The 19,928-nt window shown below is 41.5% G+C and overlaps 1 protein-coding gene across 1 annotated transcript in view; it reads left to right on the top strand.

The window, feature by feature from the left end:
• Positions 1-19,928, top strand: part of sfl (N-deacetylase and N-sulfotransferase sfl) — a 236,944-nt gene that overhangs the window by 26,350 nt on the left and 190,666 nt on the right. The gene's annotated exons all lie outside the window — the stretch shown is intronic.

Below are 19,928 nucleotides of genomic sequence, written 5' to 3'. Positions count from 1 at the left end.
CTTACTACTCCTAGTCGTGCGAGAGGTATTCTTGGAATTTACGCGAGATTGATGCCGCTCGCAACACGAAGCTCTTTATCTATTATCAACCCAGCGTACAAATAACAATTAACCTCGCCTTTAGATTGAAACTGTAACCGTAATTATCCTGTTAATAGTCAAATTTGTCGCAATAAAATGTTATCTTCCAGTTTAAAACTTTGATATAAAATAATTTTGATCTAGCAATTCCATATACGATAGATTGAAGAAATTTTTCATCAACAAATGAAGAGACACATCGAATGTTCACCTTTGAAATTGGCATTAATGATAGATATTGTTCGGCGCTGTCCCATGAGAGTTTCTCGAATTCTCAGGAATCCGCAATCTCTTTCGAGTTACAGCGGCCAAACCGACCGAAACTCGGCGAGAACTTTCGCTCGAGTGCGACCGGGTGTCGCGGGTAGGATAGAGTTAGCAAGAGAAATAGAATTAGAAGGCACGAGTGGTAGACGTTAAACTTGTATAATTAAGGATCGGGAGAGAGAAAGAGAGAGAGAGAGAGAGAGAGAGAATAACGGGCACCTTTATAATTCGGTGCATCGCGCTCGTTAATATTAAACCCAGTCATCGGCAAATGATACGCTCATCTCGACTTACTCGCGAATTTCTCGCGAAACATTGAGAGCGCGAACTTACGCGAAAGCGACGGGCTCTTCATCGGACGCCCGCGTCTCAGCACTGTCTGCTGACGCGGTTTTTGCGTTTGACAGGCAACTCCGAAACGCAGAGAGATTTCATCGTGCCGTTCAAACTCTTGGAATTGTTGAAACTTAGAGCTGCGCGCGGTATACGAAGCAAAGACGAGAGCGGAAGTAAATCAGAGAGAACGGTAAAAAAGAAAGTGCGGAAAAAAGGATCGCCCGCCCCACGAAAAGTGGGAATGGGTAAGTTATTAACGTCATTTCGTTCCGACATTTTGAATCGCCTGAGGGCTTTGAGGAGACTTCGTTCCGGAGGAAAGGCTGTTCAAACTTGAAACGTCTAGTCGTCTTCCGCGTTCGTCTGCGACGACGACGACGGCGACGACGGTAGGTTCGTAGGATACCGATGGCCGAGTCCGCATTCGCGCTCATGTAGACGCTCGTCTCGTATTCCCAGAGGGTTTAATTAAGAGGGCGTGTTGTCGGTGCCTCGTCGTCGTTGATCAATAGCTCAAGGGGCACTACGTGCTATGACCCTCTTCGTTTCGCATCCGTCTATCCTGATTCCCCGCCTCCTTCGCGACCTCTTATGGTTCGACGACGGATAGGTTGGCGTATCTCGATCTATCTAACCGACCATCTTTCTCCCACCGGACTGGCTTCGATTTCTGTCACTAATACTCGACAGGCTCTTTGATGTCGAGGACCAGAAGACACTGTCATCGCGTCGTCATGGATACCTATGGCACTCGTGGAGCGAACGAGGACCTCTTATCCTCCTTTTCGCGAGAAATTAAGCGGTCCTCTTTTACGTGATCAGGAAATTGAGCAAGTGTTCTCGTCGATAATGCGTATTGCACCGTACTTTACCTCCATTCCGTGCACTCGACGTGAAAGCAATTGTATGTCCGTCTAATTGAAAGAGATGCATCTGTCTAATTAAAAAGCGATGAGGAAATAACACGGTAGTAATAAAAAATCAAATGAGAAAAAGTGAAATGAAAAGCGATCGCGGTTCAAATATTCTTTCATCATTTAGTTTGCAAATTTTTTTCATTTCTCAGTAAATCGAAAGTATCGATAGAAAAATCACATCAGTTTAGATTTATCTCACGTTTTAGAGCCAACATCCCTTCCAAATACTCATAAGCTGAGAAATAAGATAAATACATTTTATCGGCACACTGTGCAATCGCATGAAAAATCGGAATATCTTCTGCGGGGATTTTTGCATAACGTCTACATTTATGGCGAAGCTAATAAACGATAGTGATCACAAGTATCGTTTCCTTTCACCCACTTTAATGGCAGTTTATATTGGGATTGGCAGCCCGAAGCCAATAGGGGGTACCGATATTCTTTGCCAGTATCGAGCACTTGAGAGTGTTGTTTTAACAGAAGCGGCTTCGAACGAGTATCCTCTTACATTTCCTATATGGAGCGACGGATAAGATGAAAAGTACCATGTATGTTCTCTTTTATTCAAGAGCCACACCGCAGTTATTCTTATTTATTTAACGTGATGTGATAGATGTGCGAATATCGCTAAAAGAAACAACGACGAATTTGTACGTAATGTCTCGCAGGCTGTGTGCAGTAAAATTAGCCGCATACGTATAAAATTAGAGAGAATATGTGTGAGCTATAAGAAATTTCGAAATTTGTTATGTTATGATATCACATTGACGGTAACTACGTCTTTTCTCATATAGGATTAAGCTACGATTTCTGTGTTACACCGCTTAACACGCAAATTCAATTTTAACAAATTTATCCTAAACCGAGTAATGCGGCACCTCAACCAAAGTAATCTATTTACTAAGTTTAAACTGCCCCTTCCCCTCTTGCTCCTGTACTTGAAACTCAATTAATAATCGAATTAATGTACCGTTTCGATAAAGCGTATTTATAGAACAATAACTTGAAACGGTGATCGAAAGTGCTAAAAAATTGACTATTCTTATTTAGCACAACAATTAGCATAATAAAATAATTTATTATTTCCGTCACTCCAACTTATTAAACATTTATTTTTAAAAGTTTTTATTATATCTTCACGTTTAGTCGACAAAAATTCCTTAATTTCTTTTTACACTTTAAAGAAATTTATCGATTAAATGTGACGGAAAACATAAATTTCTTTTTGCTTTTAGAATCTATGTACGATTGAGTATTGATTAAATTATTTCGATAGAAGCGTTTGCATGAATCGTAAGAATAGCGTTAGATACACAGTTTATAACATAGTTTATAAATTGTTGGTGAAACGTCGATCGCAACGTCCTAAACCACTTAACCACCGCCGGCGTGCCGCGGCGGTTAAGCGTGCATCAAAAACGCTCTCGGGACGGCGAAACTCCCGAAACGCCGCTAAATCCCAGTACTTCCGGAATTCCTGGCATCAACGTTCATCCCTGAATTCGGGATTAGTACGATGCGCGGGTGTGCAAGCGGGAGCAGCGATGCTGTTTGTTTGTTGCCGGAGTTTAACAGTAATCCACACGAAAAGGAAAGCGCTGCTGCGGATAATTTGTGACTTATTGTAAGGACAGTGAAGTGAAACGTGGAATAGGAGGGATTAGCTTTCAGCGTACAACCAGTGCATTGTATCGTATACTTTTACACACATTTTCTCTCTACAGAGATAATAATTCTACGCGCAAATTTATAAACTGAAAGATACTTGTGATCTAGAGAATCACTGGCCAATTAGTAACTCGTAATAATTAAGCAAATCTCCGCTTAAATTCCAATATTAAATTAATATAATATTATGTAATTAAGATTGAGAAATATTTAATATTCATTGATTTTAATTAAAATATTAATTCAGCTCGTCGAATTCATATCCGTTACTTTCCGATACTATCTAAATATTCAGCGCAAAATCAAACAAAAAGGGACTGACAATGAGAGTAATTTTTTTTCTTCACTGATCAAACTGTTACAATATGTCTAAACTTCCGAGTATTGGAAAAATATCTATCGCGATGCAAAATATACGCAAATGATTAAGCGGTTCTGTCCTTTGGTAGACAGTGATAGATTTTCCGAGAAAAACCGTCTGACGAGTAACAGAAAAGAAATAGACAATAGATGCGACAGACTCAAGCAGAGCGGAGGGTGATGCGAAGAAGGTGCGAGGGATGGGCGGGAGATGGGTGGAGAGCGAAAGAGAATCGGCGGGAATAGCATCGGCGTTGATGGCGCGGGAGAAGGAGAGAGAGCTGTCGAAATAACATATACAGGGCCATAAATCGAAGGCGTGCTGCCGACGCAGCAACAGTGTTACCGGACTATACAGGACAGAGGGTGGAAATGCCAGTTCTGCCGTGCGCACACAGACGCGTTATCCCGGCGCGAAATGCGCCCCAGCCAAGCGTGTACGCTAGCGCCCCCGCGCGCGCGCGCGCGTTCGAAAGGGGTTGAATGCGAACGAAGAGAAGATAGGGATATTAATCCCACAAGTAACTCACCGCGCAGTAAACCCCGGCAAGTACCCGGCGTGTGTACCGGGTGTCCCGCTAAAACGCAGCGCCGCCCGAACACCGCTGATTTACGTTCGAAGTCGTCGCGAAGTTCGCGGGGCCGTGGCACGAGTTTACCGGGCTTTTTGGCACGTCCGTGCCCCCTGACTAATTGCCGAGCTCCCCGACGTGGCGCCACTAATTCGGCGCTTATCAAGACTGGCACGTTTAAGGGGTAGCCCACCTGCACTTTCGGCTGCAACACCTCCGCCGACGGCCTCGTTATTAAGTGCTCGCCCGAGGCGCAATATTGCGGGACAAGGAGAAACCGCGAGACTAATATTTTGCACGGATTTATAATTAAAGACATTATTCGTTTCCTTATAGCGCCGGCGAAAGAGGCACAATACAGTATTCTTCTTTTTTTGTAAAGAATTTTCTTCAATAGACTAACTCTTTGTGATTTATCGAAAGCAATTACTAATTCACTGATTTATTGCAAGCGATTATGCCACACGAAGTTCAAATGCGACGATCACCTCATTAGCCGCGGTTTCAATTTTTGCTGTCGGACGAAACCGCGATATTTTTTCAATGATAAACTTCTTAAGAATTAATGTGTTTCGAGATACTGTCGTCCGTTTGTTTCATTCGCGAGACGATAACTTATTTCGAGTAGCGAAACTCGCGAATTGCAGGTCGTATAATGGCTCACAGATGGTTAACCGTGGAATTAATTTCTTGGCAATGTCTCTTTTTGCGTGCCGGACTCGCCTTCGGGCACAGGTCACGCTGTTTCCCATTTTTTCTCTCGCTCTGCCGCCTCGCCACTCTCGAAAGGACGTGATAAATGAATTGGACGTAATCCGAATGCCCATTGTTTCGCTTTAACGATGGTCTCGCCGACTGGATACGTTATGTCGGCAAAACACATGGAACTCCCGACGCTTTTAAACGCGATACCTCTGCCTGTTCGAGAAGAACGCGCATAGAACAAGACTGACAGAGTTCGCGACAAAGCGACGCAGTCTCCTCTAATTTCGAAAAATTCGCCTGATTTAGTTCAATGTTCCTTACAATTTTACAACACTTGTTCATATTTGTAAAGTGATACTGCAACGATCAAATTCAGTTCTCGTGAAGTATTCTTTGAATAATTTACAGCATTACCAGTCAATTATGATATTGCGATATTTTCTAACAAAAAATGATTATCATGAAAATGCACATATTTTGATTGCTATATCGAATATCGATCCGTTGTTAATGAATTGGCTGCAGGAATACTCAAAACGTATCATCACGTGTGTTATAAAGCTAAATTTTTTATAAATGAATATGAGAGACAAAATTGAAAAGAAACAAAGTGCGACATGGACAATGGTGCGCCGATAGACAATAATAAATGAACATTTGTCTTTCGCGATCTACTCGCATGTCGCCGGCATGCAATTTCGATGAGCACGCCAATTCGCGCTGTGAAAGTTGTTTACGATCACGCGCCGAAAAATACCGGGAAGCCGGTGGGTTTTCGCGCAAAAATAAAATATTTTTCGCGGACGTGGTCGGTCGAACCCGCCGATGTGTTGGATTTATTGGTTTTCATCCCCGACTCTTGCAGATTCTCCTATAGCGTGCGCAATTGTGCTGATATTGTCTCGTTGCGTTTCATTGGAATTCGTTAAAGTATCGCGCTTCGTTGAAATAATAAGCTCGATAAACCGACACGCTCGTTTGTTCGCAGAATACATTGCGGATAACAAATTACAACATTTCCGTGAATTTCTTTTTTTCAAGTATTAAAGTGCAATTTCATTGAAATTTGTCTTGTTTAAAAACGGGGGGGGGGGGAGACGAAAGCATTCGAGGTCTTGAAATTTCAATGAATGTACGTCCTGTTAATCACTATTATTCGATTTGCATATTGACATTCTCAAAGTTCTGCGGAAACGCAACAAAGCTCAACTGCGCTGCTAGTTCTCGGAATCGTGTCCTTAACCATTGCTCCGGAAGGCTTTATGGTGATAGATGACTTCCTGTGTCGCGACCTCGGTGGACACCCCTTCATTAAACGCATGTTGTTGCGAAAGCCATCGGAGGGGTCGAAATCCATCGGGTAGTGATTTTCTCGGGATGATTACACATTTAGCCAGTTGTACCAGGCACCAGATCCTTCGGGCAGCCGTGCAGTCGCACGTTCCCCATCTGTCGGCGCCCTGTTTGATCGATAGTATTTTTTACGCGGCTTAAACTTTTTTGTTTCTGTCGGATTTAACGAGTCCCGCGACGACGTAACTTTCGCCCATGCAAATTGCCCACGTCCGCCAGAAGCGTTAGCTGGAATAAAGGGCGCGGGGACCGCCATCCAATATCTTCGTTAACGTTATTATAGCTCTCTGATTGACGGCAATTTCGTATTCTACTAACGTCGTTATCGAGACCCTAACGTTTCACTCGACCGCCTACGGTGCTCGCTCGATCGAAACGGGAAACGCGCTCCTCGCCGCTGATTAGAACAATTCCGTCATTATTGATCAATATCTGAGGAATGCAGAAAGTGCGGAATTAATTAATTCAATGCACGTCTAGTCGGTATCGAACATCACGGTGTTAATTACTTGATGCTTAATTGCGCGTCACGTTTGACAACACGACTCTTTGGCAAATTTAAATTAGAACTTTACCGTCGGTCACTGATTTCGCAATAAATTCAGATTGTCGCGTAGCTTTCTCGACGGATCTTTATGAGAGAATATAACATCACCAAGGCAGGCACGGATCCTTTAGACGCACCCTTTTGTCCCTTCGAAGGTCCCCCAAAACACTGCTATTCACTCGCGTGTTCTTTCAGGCTGTGACGCGTGTGTGGAGATAAGGGTGCTAGACTTTGATAGCGAGCTGTCGCACACATAAAGCGTCTGAAAACTCCATGAATCTGGCTGACATTGTCAGCGTTATGTTGCCATACCACGCACACTTACGAGTAGAAGCTTACTTTGTGCTGGAGTTAGCTCCCCGGAGCTGTGTTTTTAACTGCTAATAGTGAATCGTATACGAGAAGAGAAAAACTAATTTTTGCAATTTATTTTTATAATGATATTTTTTTCGACGAATTCTTTGCGAGATGATTCTGCAAATGAGGCTTTTTCAAAAGGTAATATCACGCAAGACTACGTATCGCGTTTTACTCAGACATGCGTCAAGGATCAAAGCGAATAATCGTATTTGAGTAATCCGAACGAATTTTCAACAACAGTATCCATAAATGTTTAACAACGAAGAACGTTGGAAAACGTTCGAAAGCTTTCAAAACTGAACTCCAGCTAAAAGTCCCGTCAAATTCGAATAAAATTTTTTTCTCGCCATCTTTTCGGATTGACTTTTCGAATTTGAAACTAACAATTTCACGCACGGAAAGTAATTACATTCAGTTAAATTAATAGCTGATAAATGTACCAAAAGGCAAATACGTTTTTGTGGATATCGTATCACATCAGCAGGTAATAAACGTCAACATAAAAACCGTCACAGTATTTCCACGCTTGAGAAAGCGTGATTACCCGCTTTTATATAGTGTTTTTGATGATATTTTTTTCCGATTGAATAGTTTCTTCGCTACGGCAAAAAATAATCCGCTCTGCGGATTGCTCGGAGCCGGTTAGCAAAGCTTGCGCTGTCACCCTTCGTGTGAAATCACGTTTCTCTTTGCCATGGTGAAAATATTATTGATAAAAAAAGAGATGGGAATTGGCGATTGACATGTACACCCCCAACGGGAAAAACTAAACGTCCGACCGATTGTCGATTTTTACGTATACAATTTGACTTGTTGATTTAGTCCATAAAATGAAATTGTACGATTTTCACACAGTCATGTATGTACAATCAAGCCCGTTGAAATTCTCCATTGTTGATGTATCGTATTGATCATTGTTAACCGATATAACAATTCTGATTTTCAATTATATACTGTTGTAACTACCGACTTTCAAGTCTTTCAACATTTCATATGTCGATGATTATGTCGGCGATTCCGACAAATAATATGTAGTTTTTATAAATAGACATTTTTATCGCCATATGTCGCAATTATCACGCGTGCATTAAAAACGCCAATAATTTGTACGATCTTAAAAATGCCATAGAAAACGCAATAACTTGCTCGTGCGATTTTCCACGAAGCAATGACCAGGACATGATAGCTTTATTGACCGCAAGCTATCTGTAACTTCTTCGATACTATTTACGACGCCAACAGCAGTAAACGAGACTGTATCGGCCATAAAATTCTCGGCCACGCGATCACAGCCGTTTTCTTTGTTTTTCCTCCCACGCGATGTGCTTGTAATGCATTGTACAAAATATCCAGTGATGTTGCATACGGCCCATTTGTGCATCTTTCACTCGTGTTATCAGGCAAATCACTTTCTTGCCAGCTACCTTTGGATGATCTACGACCCGCATTGTATCCACAGCACCGCATCCACCATAAAAGCGATTTAATTTCCTCGAGACACGAGAAAAAATTCATGAATACTGTCGCAGTTTACTCACGCGTTGAGAAATTGATGTTCTAGAGTCAAACATTTTGCAAGATTTTTAAATTAGCTCGGACAATTATGGCAGAATTAAAAACAAATTTTGCATTTATATATTTTTTGAAAAAAATTGCGTGAAATTTCTAAAGAAATTTTAATACCAGAGACAGTAAAAGGCATACTGTGTCAAATTATCAGATTGCTTAGGAAGCCATTTAATTACGATGATATAACGTTCGGATAAAAGCGTCCTATGAGATTTTTCAAAAGAAGTAGCTAAATTAATCTCGAGCGTCTGCTACGAAGGAAGATAATTTGCACCGTAAACGACGAAAAGTTGTAATCAAAGCGTAGGTACGTAATGATAAAAACATCCGCGCATCTAAGACGCACATACACATCGACGGCGAAGTGAGCGCGATAGACGCTCACACACCGAGGCGGGTCAGTCGGGAGGGATAAAACGCGGTGAACGAGTAATCTCGCGGCACGACGTGCTCCTTAAAGGGAACGAGCTATTAGTGAGCGGATCCTGTTTAGGGGCGCGCAGCGGCGACGTCTGTTTCTTAGAATGAAGCGCTCTGAACTTTGACGAGCGTCCGCAAGATATTAAACCAAAGCCAAACTAACTTCCCTGCCCGCCTCATCTCCGCTCGAGCGCAGTTTGCCGGCTAGTTAATTACTTAGGTACCAGACATGGGAGATGGAGATTCTAAGGGGTCTCACCGCCCCTTACATAATGCCGAATGGTGCTTCTGCGCGACCACCTCGGGAAATAGTTCCGCGCCTGAGGAATAACATCGGCGCGCGAAAGCTCGCTCGAGGAAATGAAATCTATTCGAGTGGACTACGCGCGGCGAGCTAACTATTCTCCCCGCTCGTATCCACCCCGCACACCTCTCTGCCGCCGTCGTAAGATTTCTCCTTCTTCGTGCGGGAACACCATTCGCCCTTTCTTCTTCATCCCCGCCGTCGCCGCCGCCGCCGCCGCCGCTTCTCGGCAATTTCACGCAAAAGCTTGGAAACTCCACGGCACTTTGTGCTCCATTGTTTGACTTGTGCTCTAACTATCCGCCCCTAGAATCAACCTAATATTTTACTTCGCGAACGAGACGGCTCGTCTCATATGATGGAGGACTATTGGAAAGTACTTGCAACCGATTGACCCCCCTCCCTCTCTCTCTTTCGCCGGGCGCTCTTCTTACGAACCCGTCTCTCTTTCTTCAACCATTTTCTCGCTTTTCTCTCCTCTGCTCATTCACGTCTTTGCTATCTTCTTCCACTGACGAGTACACGAGTACTCGCAGAAACCTCATTTCTGTCCAAGTTGCGGATCGATCTAAAAAGTTTCGATCTGCCCGAGGTGATTCGACGTGGTTTCAACGTTCGTTTCTTACGTCCGTGATATCCAAAGTAATCAGAGTATAATTGTTCCTATCTCCGCGGGTGGTGCTGGATCTTACCGTAAGTTGCGCTAACAATTCCCTCGCATTACAAGCAAGGAAATACGTCGCCGCGCGCGATAACGATTTCTCGGAAGATTAACGACTGACTCTCTCGCCCGGAGAACTTTATTTCCACGACCGGTAATAAAAAAATCACGCCGTAATGTCGTAACGCCGACGAGGTACTTTTGTTGAATGCAGCCGCGCTAGAGAATCGACGAAGAAAAAATCGCGTAACTTTCCGTTCGACATTTTACGCCGAATGCGGCTTGCTCGCTGTTGCCCGCCGCTTAAATCCATTAACGCTTCGAAATCGTCGCCGGATAAAGCCCTAAAACGGAAGGGGGAGGGAAGACGCTTTGGAAATGGTCCTGTCGATTATACCATCGCTTCTGGAAACGCCTCGGTGGCCTCATCCCGACGTTGCTCTTCCATTCGAACGGAATCTTGTCATTCCGAAGCGACGATTGCCGCGTCAAACTTCGAATGGTAGCGGGCCGTCCTCAACGTCCTATCTGGAACACTTTCCTCGATCCGGACCAACTTCCTAGTGCGAATTCCACATGATGGGACGAGAGAGGCGTCGCGACTGTAACAGCGGCAGGAGGGCGAAGGAACGTTCTGAAGAACTTCGAGAGCGCGTTGAATCGATTAAATGGCATTCCGAGCTGCGAAACTTTTCTCTCCCGCGAACTCTTCCTTCGGAATTCATGGCTCACTCGGCATTCCGTCCGGATTATGTTCGGGCTGGCGGAGATCACCCGAGATTTGTCCCGCGCATTGCTGCAATATTATTCTTTCGTTTTCCCGCCCTTTTCTTTACACGCGCGCCCGTCAGAAATATTATGAATCTCGTCGTTCAAAAGCATTATGCATTAAAAGTACAAACAAATTTAATTAACCAACCCCACGGATCACCGAACGGTGCGCAAAAGAGACCGATAGAGGCGCCAATCGCGTCCAAAGAGTTCGTAATAATTAATTTACCCGCTATGGACAAAACCGGGCGCCAATAAACCCGAAACTCCGACGACGGAATCTATTAACTGCGTTTTCAATAATTAATACAGTAACATGGCGATTAACAATTACTGTTCTGTAATTAATTATTGACTCCTCGAACTTGTAATTTTCGATTATTATCGCGCGTTTAAATTGTCATCGTAAAATGTGCGTAATATATATATAAAATCTGTGTTGTCAATTGCAGCTACAATATAACTGCATAAATATTAAATATCGTGATAAAAAAAAAACAAAAAAAAACCTGATAAAAAGCAGAAGATATATTCTGCGAGGAAAATTGATCAGTCCGATAGAATTTTCTTAAAAAAGGGAAACGCCTCGCTGAAAGGATAGTTAACCTCGTGTCGAGCCCTGATTTCGCCGTGGACGATCGGGAAGGGCTAAGGATGGCCATCCTAAGGGAGACTCCTGACGCAATTCCACGGGGATCGAATATACGAGAATGTCGGACAAAAAGCCGGCTGCCCCTCGTCGATGCTGATAGATTCCTGATGTGCTCCCGGGATAGAAGTTTTTACGACGCTCACTCGAAACCTCTCGCGTAGAGGTCGTCGGGACGGAAGAGATAAGAAGTCAATGTATAGCGAGAGATGCATGGCGGCCAAAAATTATGTCTGAGATGGAAAACTTGGTAAAGGATACTCGTTCAATGGCAGCTACTTCTTGTCGATCTTTCATATCGCAGCGCGCCATATGGCGTCGATAAAAGCGACGTATATGGTTACACATGGGATCTATTGTGTTCTTTTATTTAACGGCTGTCTTCGACATAAATTTCACGAATTATAGTCGATATTTTTGAGGACGGCGCGGTGCCGCTGTTATCGAAATAATAATAAGTACTTCTCGCATTTTCATTGTATCCGCGTTCTTCATTGTTCATACGTGCCACATCGACCTGCGCGTCGTAATTGTAATGGATAATTCACCAACTGCTTCGGAAGGACGCAGATTAGTTCGGGGTTATCTCCGCGAAACATTTCTCATCTCCGCCGACGTGGTCCTGATGATCTAACTCTTGATTCCTCGCATAGCGGTATCACGCGTTGTAGCTCGTTCGATTAATGATCCTCACGTTACCACGATAAAGCATAATCCCTTCATCTCGTTTCCGTAATGGGAATAATGTTTCCATGTTCAAGTAGTAAGGAGTTTTGTTGCACTATAATATAAAAGATCTAGAGGCTAAGTGGATCGCCGTTTTCAAGTTGATCGAACAAATGGACTTACAAGTTCGTTTACTTGACGATCATTTCGTCGGTTTATTGAGTCTAGTATAGCATATAAAGTTTGCTCGAAGCAGTGGCTACAACGCCAACTACCAAGGTAATCCCATAGAATAGACTTAAAGCATTAAGATCATGTTCTGTTGAGGTATGTACTTATTTGTGCCAAATTGGCTCGACTTCTTCGCGTTCCATACGCGTGGTTAAATATGCAATATGATTTTAAAACCATTATATAATTTATAAAAAAATCTATTCGTAATTTAAAAGTTTTTGGCAATGCATTTAAAATAGATTAATAATTATCTCTCTGTCAAGTCTTACGTCAATTAAATACATAATTATAAAAGCTATAAACTATGAATATCAACTATAAAAACGGGTATTATGGATACGAATCTTAAATGTGTAAAAAGTTTATAATTTTTTATAAGATATATATTCAAGCAGATATAATATGTTTAAAATTTATGTGACGTTTTACTCAATAGAAATAAAATTATCTAATAAAAATCTTTTTCGTAAAATGATACTATTTTTGCTACTTATCTTGTTACATTTGAGTTACGTTCTCTTTTTATCCTTTTCCGATATTTTCAATCGATCATTTCGAAAAGATTTTATCTTAATGCGTAATAAAATATTATTTTATTAGTTGCTCGGCTTATTCGCCTTTTTCTCTCGAAGCAGGCACTCGCCATAGAGGGCCGCGATAAGCGCAGCAGGACTATTAAGTTAAATTAAGAATCGCACCTTGCTCGACGCGCAACGAAGACATCGCATTATTCTGAACTCGGTTCACCATCGCCGAGCATCGTTGATTCTTAATACACGCCGCAGTGCCCATTGTCGCCATTTTCCCGGCGATTAACCCGCGCGCCGGTCTCGCCTTCGTACAAATTCCCTCGTCTCCGCGGCCCGGGCTATTTTTCTCGCCTAATGTACGCTCGCATTAGCGTCACGGAGTCGCTCTTTACGAGAGGGAAAATTATAATTTCCCTGGGAAAAGTCGGCGCTGAATTTACTACCTCGTGATACGTCGCGCTCACCCTACGGAAAATTCCGCCGCGCACGCTCTTCCTTTTTTTTCTGCGCGCGACCTCCTACCCCACCTGCTCGCATTCACTTGCTCGCATTCACCTCAGTCCACTTTGTACACCCGCGACCCTATTCTCGTTTATATCTGCGAGCATTTCCCGCCTCCGTCACACTTTCTTGATTGCGCGGGCTGCGGATGCTTACGATAAAGCATGGGTGTGTCGCGAGGGGCGCGAGCGCGAAATTATTTCTGTACATATCGCACCCGGTGCGACCTGCTTTCCCCGGAAACATCCGATAAATCGAATATTCGAGCTTTTTTTCCAACTGTAGAATATTGCTCGCCGTTTGAAAAACTCTCGTGCGATGTCGAAACTAAAATATGAAACTGATAAAAATCCGTTTTACATTTTTTGTTTCAAATGTCAATAAAAATAAAAGTGCAACAAATCTTATTAATAATTACCGATTCCTTCGAAACATCGTCATTGTCTCGAGTTGTAGGCGTGGATGAAAAATTGCGCGACAGAATTCGGCCGTTTGTCCGTATCCGACGACCGTAATTGCTGCGGCTTGAAATATGACGAAGCGCCTCCGTTGATTCAATTAAACCACGACGTGGTCTCGACATAATTTAGCGTGGCAGGCGATCCGTAGGCAGGCGGTTTCAGGCGCCGAGGCGGCTGCGCCCGCGATCGGCGGCGACGTCGGCGATTTGTCTGTTTTACGGTGGGCCCGTAACTCCTCCACTCGAGCGGTATTATTGCCTAATGCGGATCATCGAGCTTTACCGTGCCCGCATTATGCTACGGTCCGCGCCGCGTCCTCCGCTTGTAAATCATAGGCCTGCCCTGCCGTTAAACCACCCTACACATTTCAGTAGTAACGGCGCGTCGTTGCCAGCCGCGCACCGCCAGCAATAGTGGTGGTGGTAGTTGTCGCGAACGACATACGATGAGTATCGTAATCGACCAATTAAATTAGGCGCGGCGGCGCGCAATTGTACATCAACGTCCGCCGGGACGTCCGTAATTGGAGGTTAACGTGCTCGTGCACGTATAACGCCGCCTGGCGTAATTAGGATTGTTTTCGCTGTGCTGTTATGAAAACACTCGCGAACGCACGGAGAAAAGCTCGTGGTAATCGCGCCTTGTTGATGCGCTATTCCCATCGACGTTACTAATTATTTTACTTTGTCCCGTTAGACACGTATCGCATACAGCCTTAATGTTATTGCAACAACCGCGCGGAAGCGTTCGGTATACGTAATTGCCAAAGCTCGCTGCGCCGTGCGATTCGCAAAGAGATCTGCCGAAGAACGTGCTTGGTTTTCGGAACGAACTTTCGGCGACGGTGAATTGTTCGCGCGTTTATAGAAACGTTAACAAAATAAAGGAATCTTTGTTTTACTAAATTAATTCAGAGATTAATAATTCCGTATGTTAATAATTATTATTATAATAAGAACTAGCAAACTATGATAATCAGTATGAATTTTTCGCTTTAATCCAATTTACGCTGTAATAATATTCAGCCACCGTTACTGTATCGCAATGAGAAGTCACTTGAAATTCAAAATTTTCCCCCGGAGAGCGCAGTTTCGTAACGAGAAATTATTACCAGCTGTAACCGATGAACTTATGCGAGTCGCAAGTTTGCGGGCGCACGAGAGCGTACACTTAACGCACGACAACCACGAGCGGCGTGAGACACACGGCAAGCGACGGTGGTGTAAGACTTCGTGAACCGGAACTGGAATCAGAACCGGCGCAAAATCTCTCGCCTATATTTCGCAGAAGATCGCGGCGAACACTCACAACTCGACGCAACGCGTACATAAACTCTCGCTACTCTATTAATTCGATACCCAGGCAAGATGAGTTTATAATTGCAAGTAAATAACACTTCGATATTCGATTCGCCGTGCGAGCGCACATGCGAGAGAGCGCTTGTCGTCATTAAGAAATTGGGTCATGCAAATTCTCGCGAGATTAATTTACAGTTTGAAAAATAAATCGGCGATATCGCTGCGTTCCTGCGACCTCTCGTTTGTCCCACGTTCAATATTACACGCCGCAATTAAATTACGCCAGATGCGTAATAGTATTATCGATGTAAACTCGATATCGCCGACAGAAGATCGGAACCGTTTTATTTTCGTTATAACAATTTCGCGCCTATCTCGTTACTTACGCTCTTTTATTTTTCACGATTCACAGCATTAATTGAAAAACATTGCGAAGAATATATCATTTTATTTCCCAGAATAAAAGTTGTAACTCAACGTACTAAACACGCAGTCTTGCTCTCGCCAATTGTACGCAATTGTACGAGAAAATTACAAATCGATCGATTGTAGGAAATATTAATTATACTGCAATAACTTCATTTTGTAACGTATTGATTGTGGGTATCACTCTAGCAATTATTGGTATTGTTCCTGCCCACTATCAATACAAACTCATTGCGGCCGAGCACAACCAGCAGAATCATCACAACCTTGCAGTAGTTATCGCGTAGCGTGGTCAGCCAGTAGTCACGCTGGCTTATATATCAGTCAGCAATCTAGTGAATAATACAGTATTTCATATCAATTAAATCGTATAGTTCTATTAATTAGTATCCTGCAGACGTCTAGAAAGTAAATGATTTAAATAAAAACCCAGACTAATATAGTGAAATATGAAAGAGAGCCGGACTATCAATCTCGCTGAATTCTAAATATATATTTTATTTTTAAAATATAACATTTATAATGATATTAATTATGTACATAATATATTAAATATATAATTATGAGATTAAATAATTAATGAATTTAAGCCCCTTCTTTCTTTAGCTCTTCTAGTTAAGTCCCAGTCTATTTCCTGATTTGGCGATGCGCAAGAGACATCTAATTCGTCCCACGGATCGTTCCACGAGACGTAGTTTCATTGTCGCGCAGTTAATTGCACGGTAATTACGAAGCAATGCTCGAAGAAGACCAAGACGGGTAGCTTTATTTCCGCTCTGACGATTTTTGTACTTTTCTTGTTATATCTCTCGTTCTTCTTTTTTTCCCAGCTTTTCATGGTTCACGGCATTCTCCGAGAATCGTCGTCGAGAGTATATCGCTTTATTTCCCATCAGAATTGCAATGTAATATATCTTTAATTGTCGTTAGCGTTAAACTTTTTATCTTGAAGCTATTTTAACGGTTGTGCTCGTTAAATGTAAATTCGCGACAGGAAATATTTATGTTTTTATGATTTTTACTTCGTTTGGCAGAAAATTATTCGAAAAGAGAGAAAATTATATGATAATGTATAATGCGCAAAATTAAATTTAATTAATAAACGATTTAGCGATAATTAGAAAACGTGAAGCATTTTAATATATTATTATTTTTATATATTATATGTTTATTTTATTAGTGTACTGTGAATGCATGGTAATTTCTATCGTTCACTATCTCATGTTTTATATGTTGTATACATTTTTATGAGCATACTTTTTCTTAGAACAACATAAAAATTTTACGTCTTAGTGAAAGTGACGTTGTGATGTCAAACTCCGGTAAATTCTGCAAGATGAGCGGATCCGAGTTTTTTTTATCTCTATTCGTGACCGTTCGATCTCGCTCATCCTGCGAGCAATCGAATTAGGTACTTTAAATGCAATCGAATCGAGTGCTCGCCATGTCAAATATTCGTCACCTCGCATCCGAACGTTCAGATTACGCGTTTTGGAATAATAATCTTGTCGAGTTCGTGATCGACCAAACCACGACGATAACGGCTGCACAATTTTCATGCCAAAATTTCGGAATTGCATGTAGTGTTGCTGATGCGAAATTTTGCAAGCGCCGGTGTCACGTTTTCTTTCGCTTGTATTGCGTCAATATAATCAATACATTGTCGTTTACAAAATCGCATGACTTTGTTTTTTATACTAATAAAACCACAAAATAGATTATATTTTATTTTCACCCTGTGTTACAAATTTTATCGTGGCGTAAATGAATAAAAAAAATTAACGAATACGAAACAAATTCTGGGCATATTTGTATTTAATTAAATTTATTGCGACAATAACATTTCATTATGCTATTATTATTTATTTTTCAATATGTATACATGTATATGAATAAAATAAAAAAAAGAAAGATAATATATACAAATGGTGAAAAAATGAATTATGATAGTTATTTTTTTAGAAATTAGATTTTTGATTTTTCCAAAAATACTCTGCTTCGTAACAATACATTCGTCATTTTTATAAGCCCAGAACTGGCTTGGGAATACGAGCAGCGACACAAATTTAATAGAAAGCAAGCGAAACAATCAGAGATTTGCCCATCATTATCAAAACGGGATATAGATTGATAGAGCCATTCATCCCGTGTAAAGCCTCGCTTAGTTTTTGCACTGCAGCCGCGCATGTCGCACGGCTCAAATCGGCTTGTGTACGCGTAAGCTCCGAAGCACGTAACCGGCCAATGCTCTCGGAGAGGAAAATTGCGAATAGGACGTGACAACGGCTTTTTTTCGCGACAAGAGATCGCGCTGTTGCAGCAGCGAACGAACGGTTTGCCGAGCGACGAACAAACAAGCGCTAACGACAAATAACAAGGACCGTTGAGTTCTGACGAAGGAGAATCCACGGAGGTCACATTTCACCGACAGAACCTTTTACGCGATATTTCTTTGTGCAAGGTAAAATGGTTGGAATTCACTCAACCGAGAGTGTTTATTAAAATAATTTTCTGTCGGATACGAATGCGCGTGCATCGTAGTCTAGATACGTAAACTAAATAAAATTGTGATACGTATTTTTAATACAATTTTTTAGTAGAAAAAAAAGCTGCAACATATCGGATCGAATTGGCGTAAAAGAATCCACGAGCGTTGTCGATAAAAAGAATCCAATTATTTTCAACTATCATTTACACGAATTACAGTCCGCATCTGCCCGACGAGCGAGGAGAGAGATGAATTTAAAAACTCGGTCACGCAGCAGTTAGTCGCACGATTTAATGAAACTCTTGCAATATGTAGAGTGGTACCTGGTCACGGAAAAAAGGAGGGTGTCTCTGGGCGGAGGGAAAATTACCGACGTGACGAAGTGGCCATTAATAACGCAAAATGGTCCCGCGACGCTTCATTACTTTCACCCCCTTTTTTTAAATTAGCACTCGAGAAAAAGTGTTAGACGGTCGGTACGTTCTTTGAATTAAACCTTCGTGCGAGTTAGAACAAACAGAGTAATAGCCGTTTCACTTATTCGTCATCGATTCGCCGGAGAGGCAAGCAAAAATACTGGATTATTAGCAACGACGAGGTAAGTTAGTTCGCCAGTTCGTTCGTTAGTTCAAAGTTAACGTCTGAATTCAGAACTCAAGTTTTCTTCAAGAAAACCTGGTAGAAGAAAATATATTCTGTATATTTGACTGTCTTAAAGGCACAATCTTCGAAATGTTCCGTAATCAATTTGATCAAATTTTTAACTATGTTGAAAAGATAGAGCTGAAGCTGAATTTTGTCAGCGAATGAAAGTTAATTTGCTAAAGAAAATATATATTATTAAATTGCAGAGAATATCTAAAACTCAGATCGCGTACCGTGGAATCTGGAGAAATAAATATTCATTTTATAATATTCATGCGCTATAATGAAGAATATATGGAAATTTACCTGCAGGCAAACCGCGTGACAGATTCGTAACTAGTTTCGCGATCATTCTGTGTTCTGTCAGCGCCTGACAACTTTGCATATGTGTTACGCGTGAAATTTGAGATTTCTCATTTAACTTTCGTTTAATCATTATTACATTGGGACCGTCTGGGATTGTCGTTATCACGGCACATGCGATTCAGTCGGAGGAGGATATTATACTTTAGACGAAAACCGAAATGTGAATCGGTATAATGCTCGGTGCTGAGTGTCGTTGAATTTATGCAAATGATTTGCATTAATATTAAATAGTAACATAATGCAGATGCACTGTTCCTACTCCGTTAAATAATGTTAATAGATGTAGATATTGAGATTACCTTGATTTAGATCCATAGTTTCCCAGCATTATAGCTTCATATATAATTTTAATATTAAAGAGGTCTCCTATTAAACCTGTAACAAAAATTTAAAACAAGAATGAACTTCACACAATTTGCACAAATTTTACTTTCTTTATTTTTTATTAATTATACTTTCTGTTAAACATTTAAATATCTTTACGTCTTCCTCGTGTACTCGCAAGGCAAACGTACCTCAAGTTTGTAGACTAATGTTTTAGATATATCTCGCTCGAGGCAGACTCTAATGTTAACTCTAGACCGCTTCAGACTACGTTAGCATTGACCATATTCATACTCTTGATTAATATTTTATTTTCCTAATAAATTAAAATGTTAATTTATTTCTCGATTGCTTGACTTTTAGTATAAATATACTTTTATATTAAAAATATATAATTAGTTTCATTTGAGATGATATATAAAATCCAGCTATGATCTTTTTTATAA

This window comes from Linepithema humile, chromosome 3 (assembly GCF_040581485.1).
Source record: "Linepithema humile isolate Giens D197 chromosome 3, Lhum_UNIL_v1.0, whole genome shotgun sequence".
Taxonomy (NCBI): Eukaryota; Metazoa; Arthropoda; class Insecta; order Hymenoptera; family Formicidae; genus Linepithema; species Linepithema humile.
This window is presented reverse-complemented; position numbering and strand designations above follow the sequence as displayed.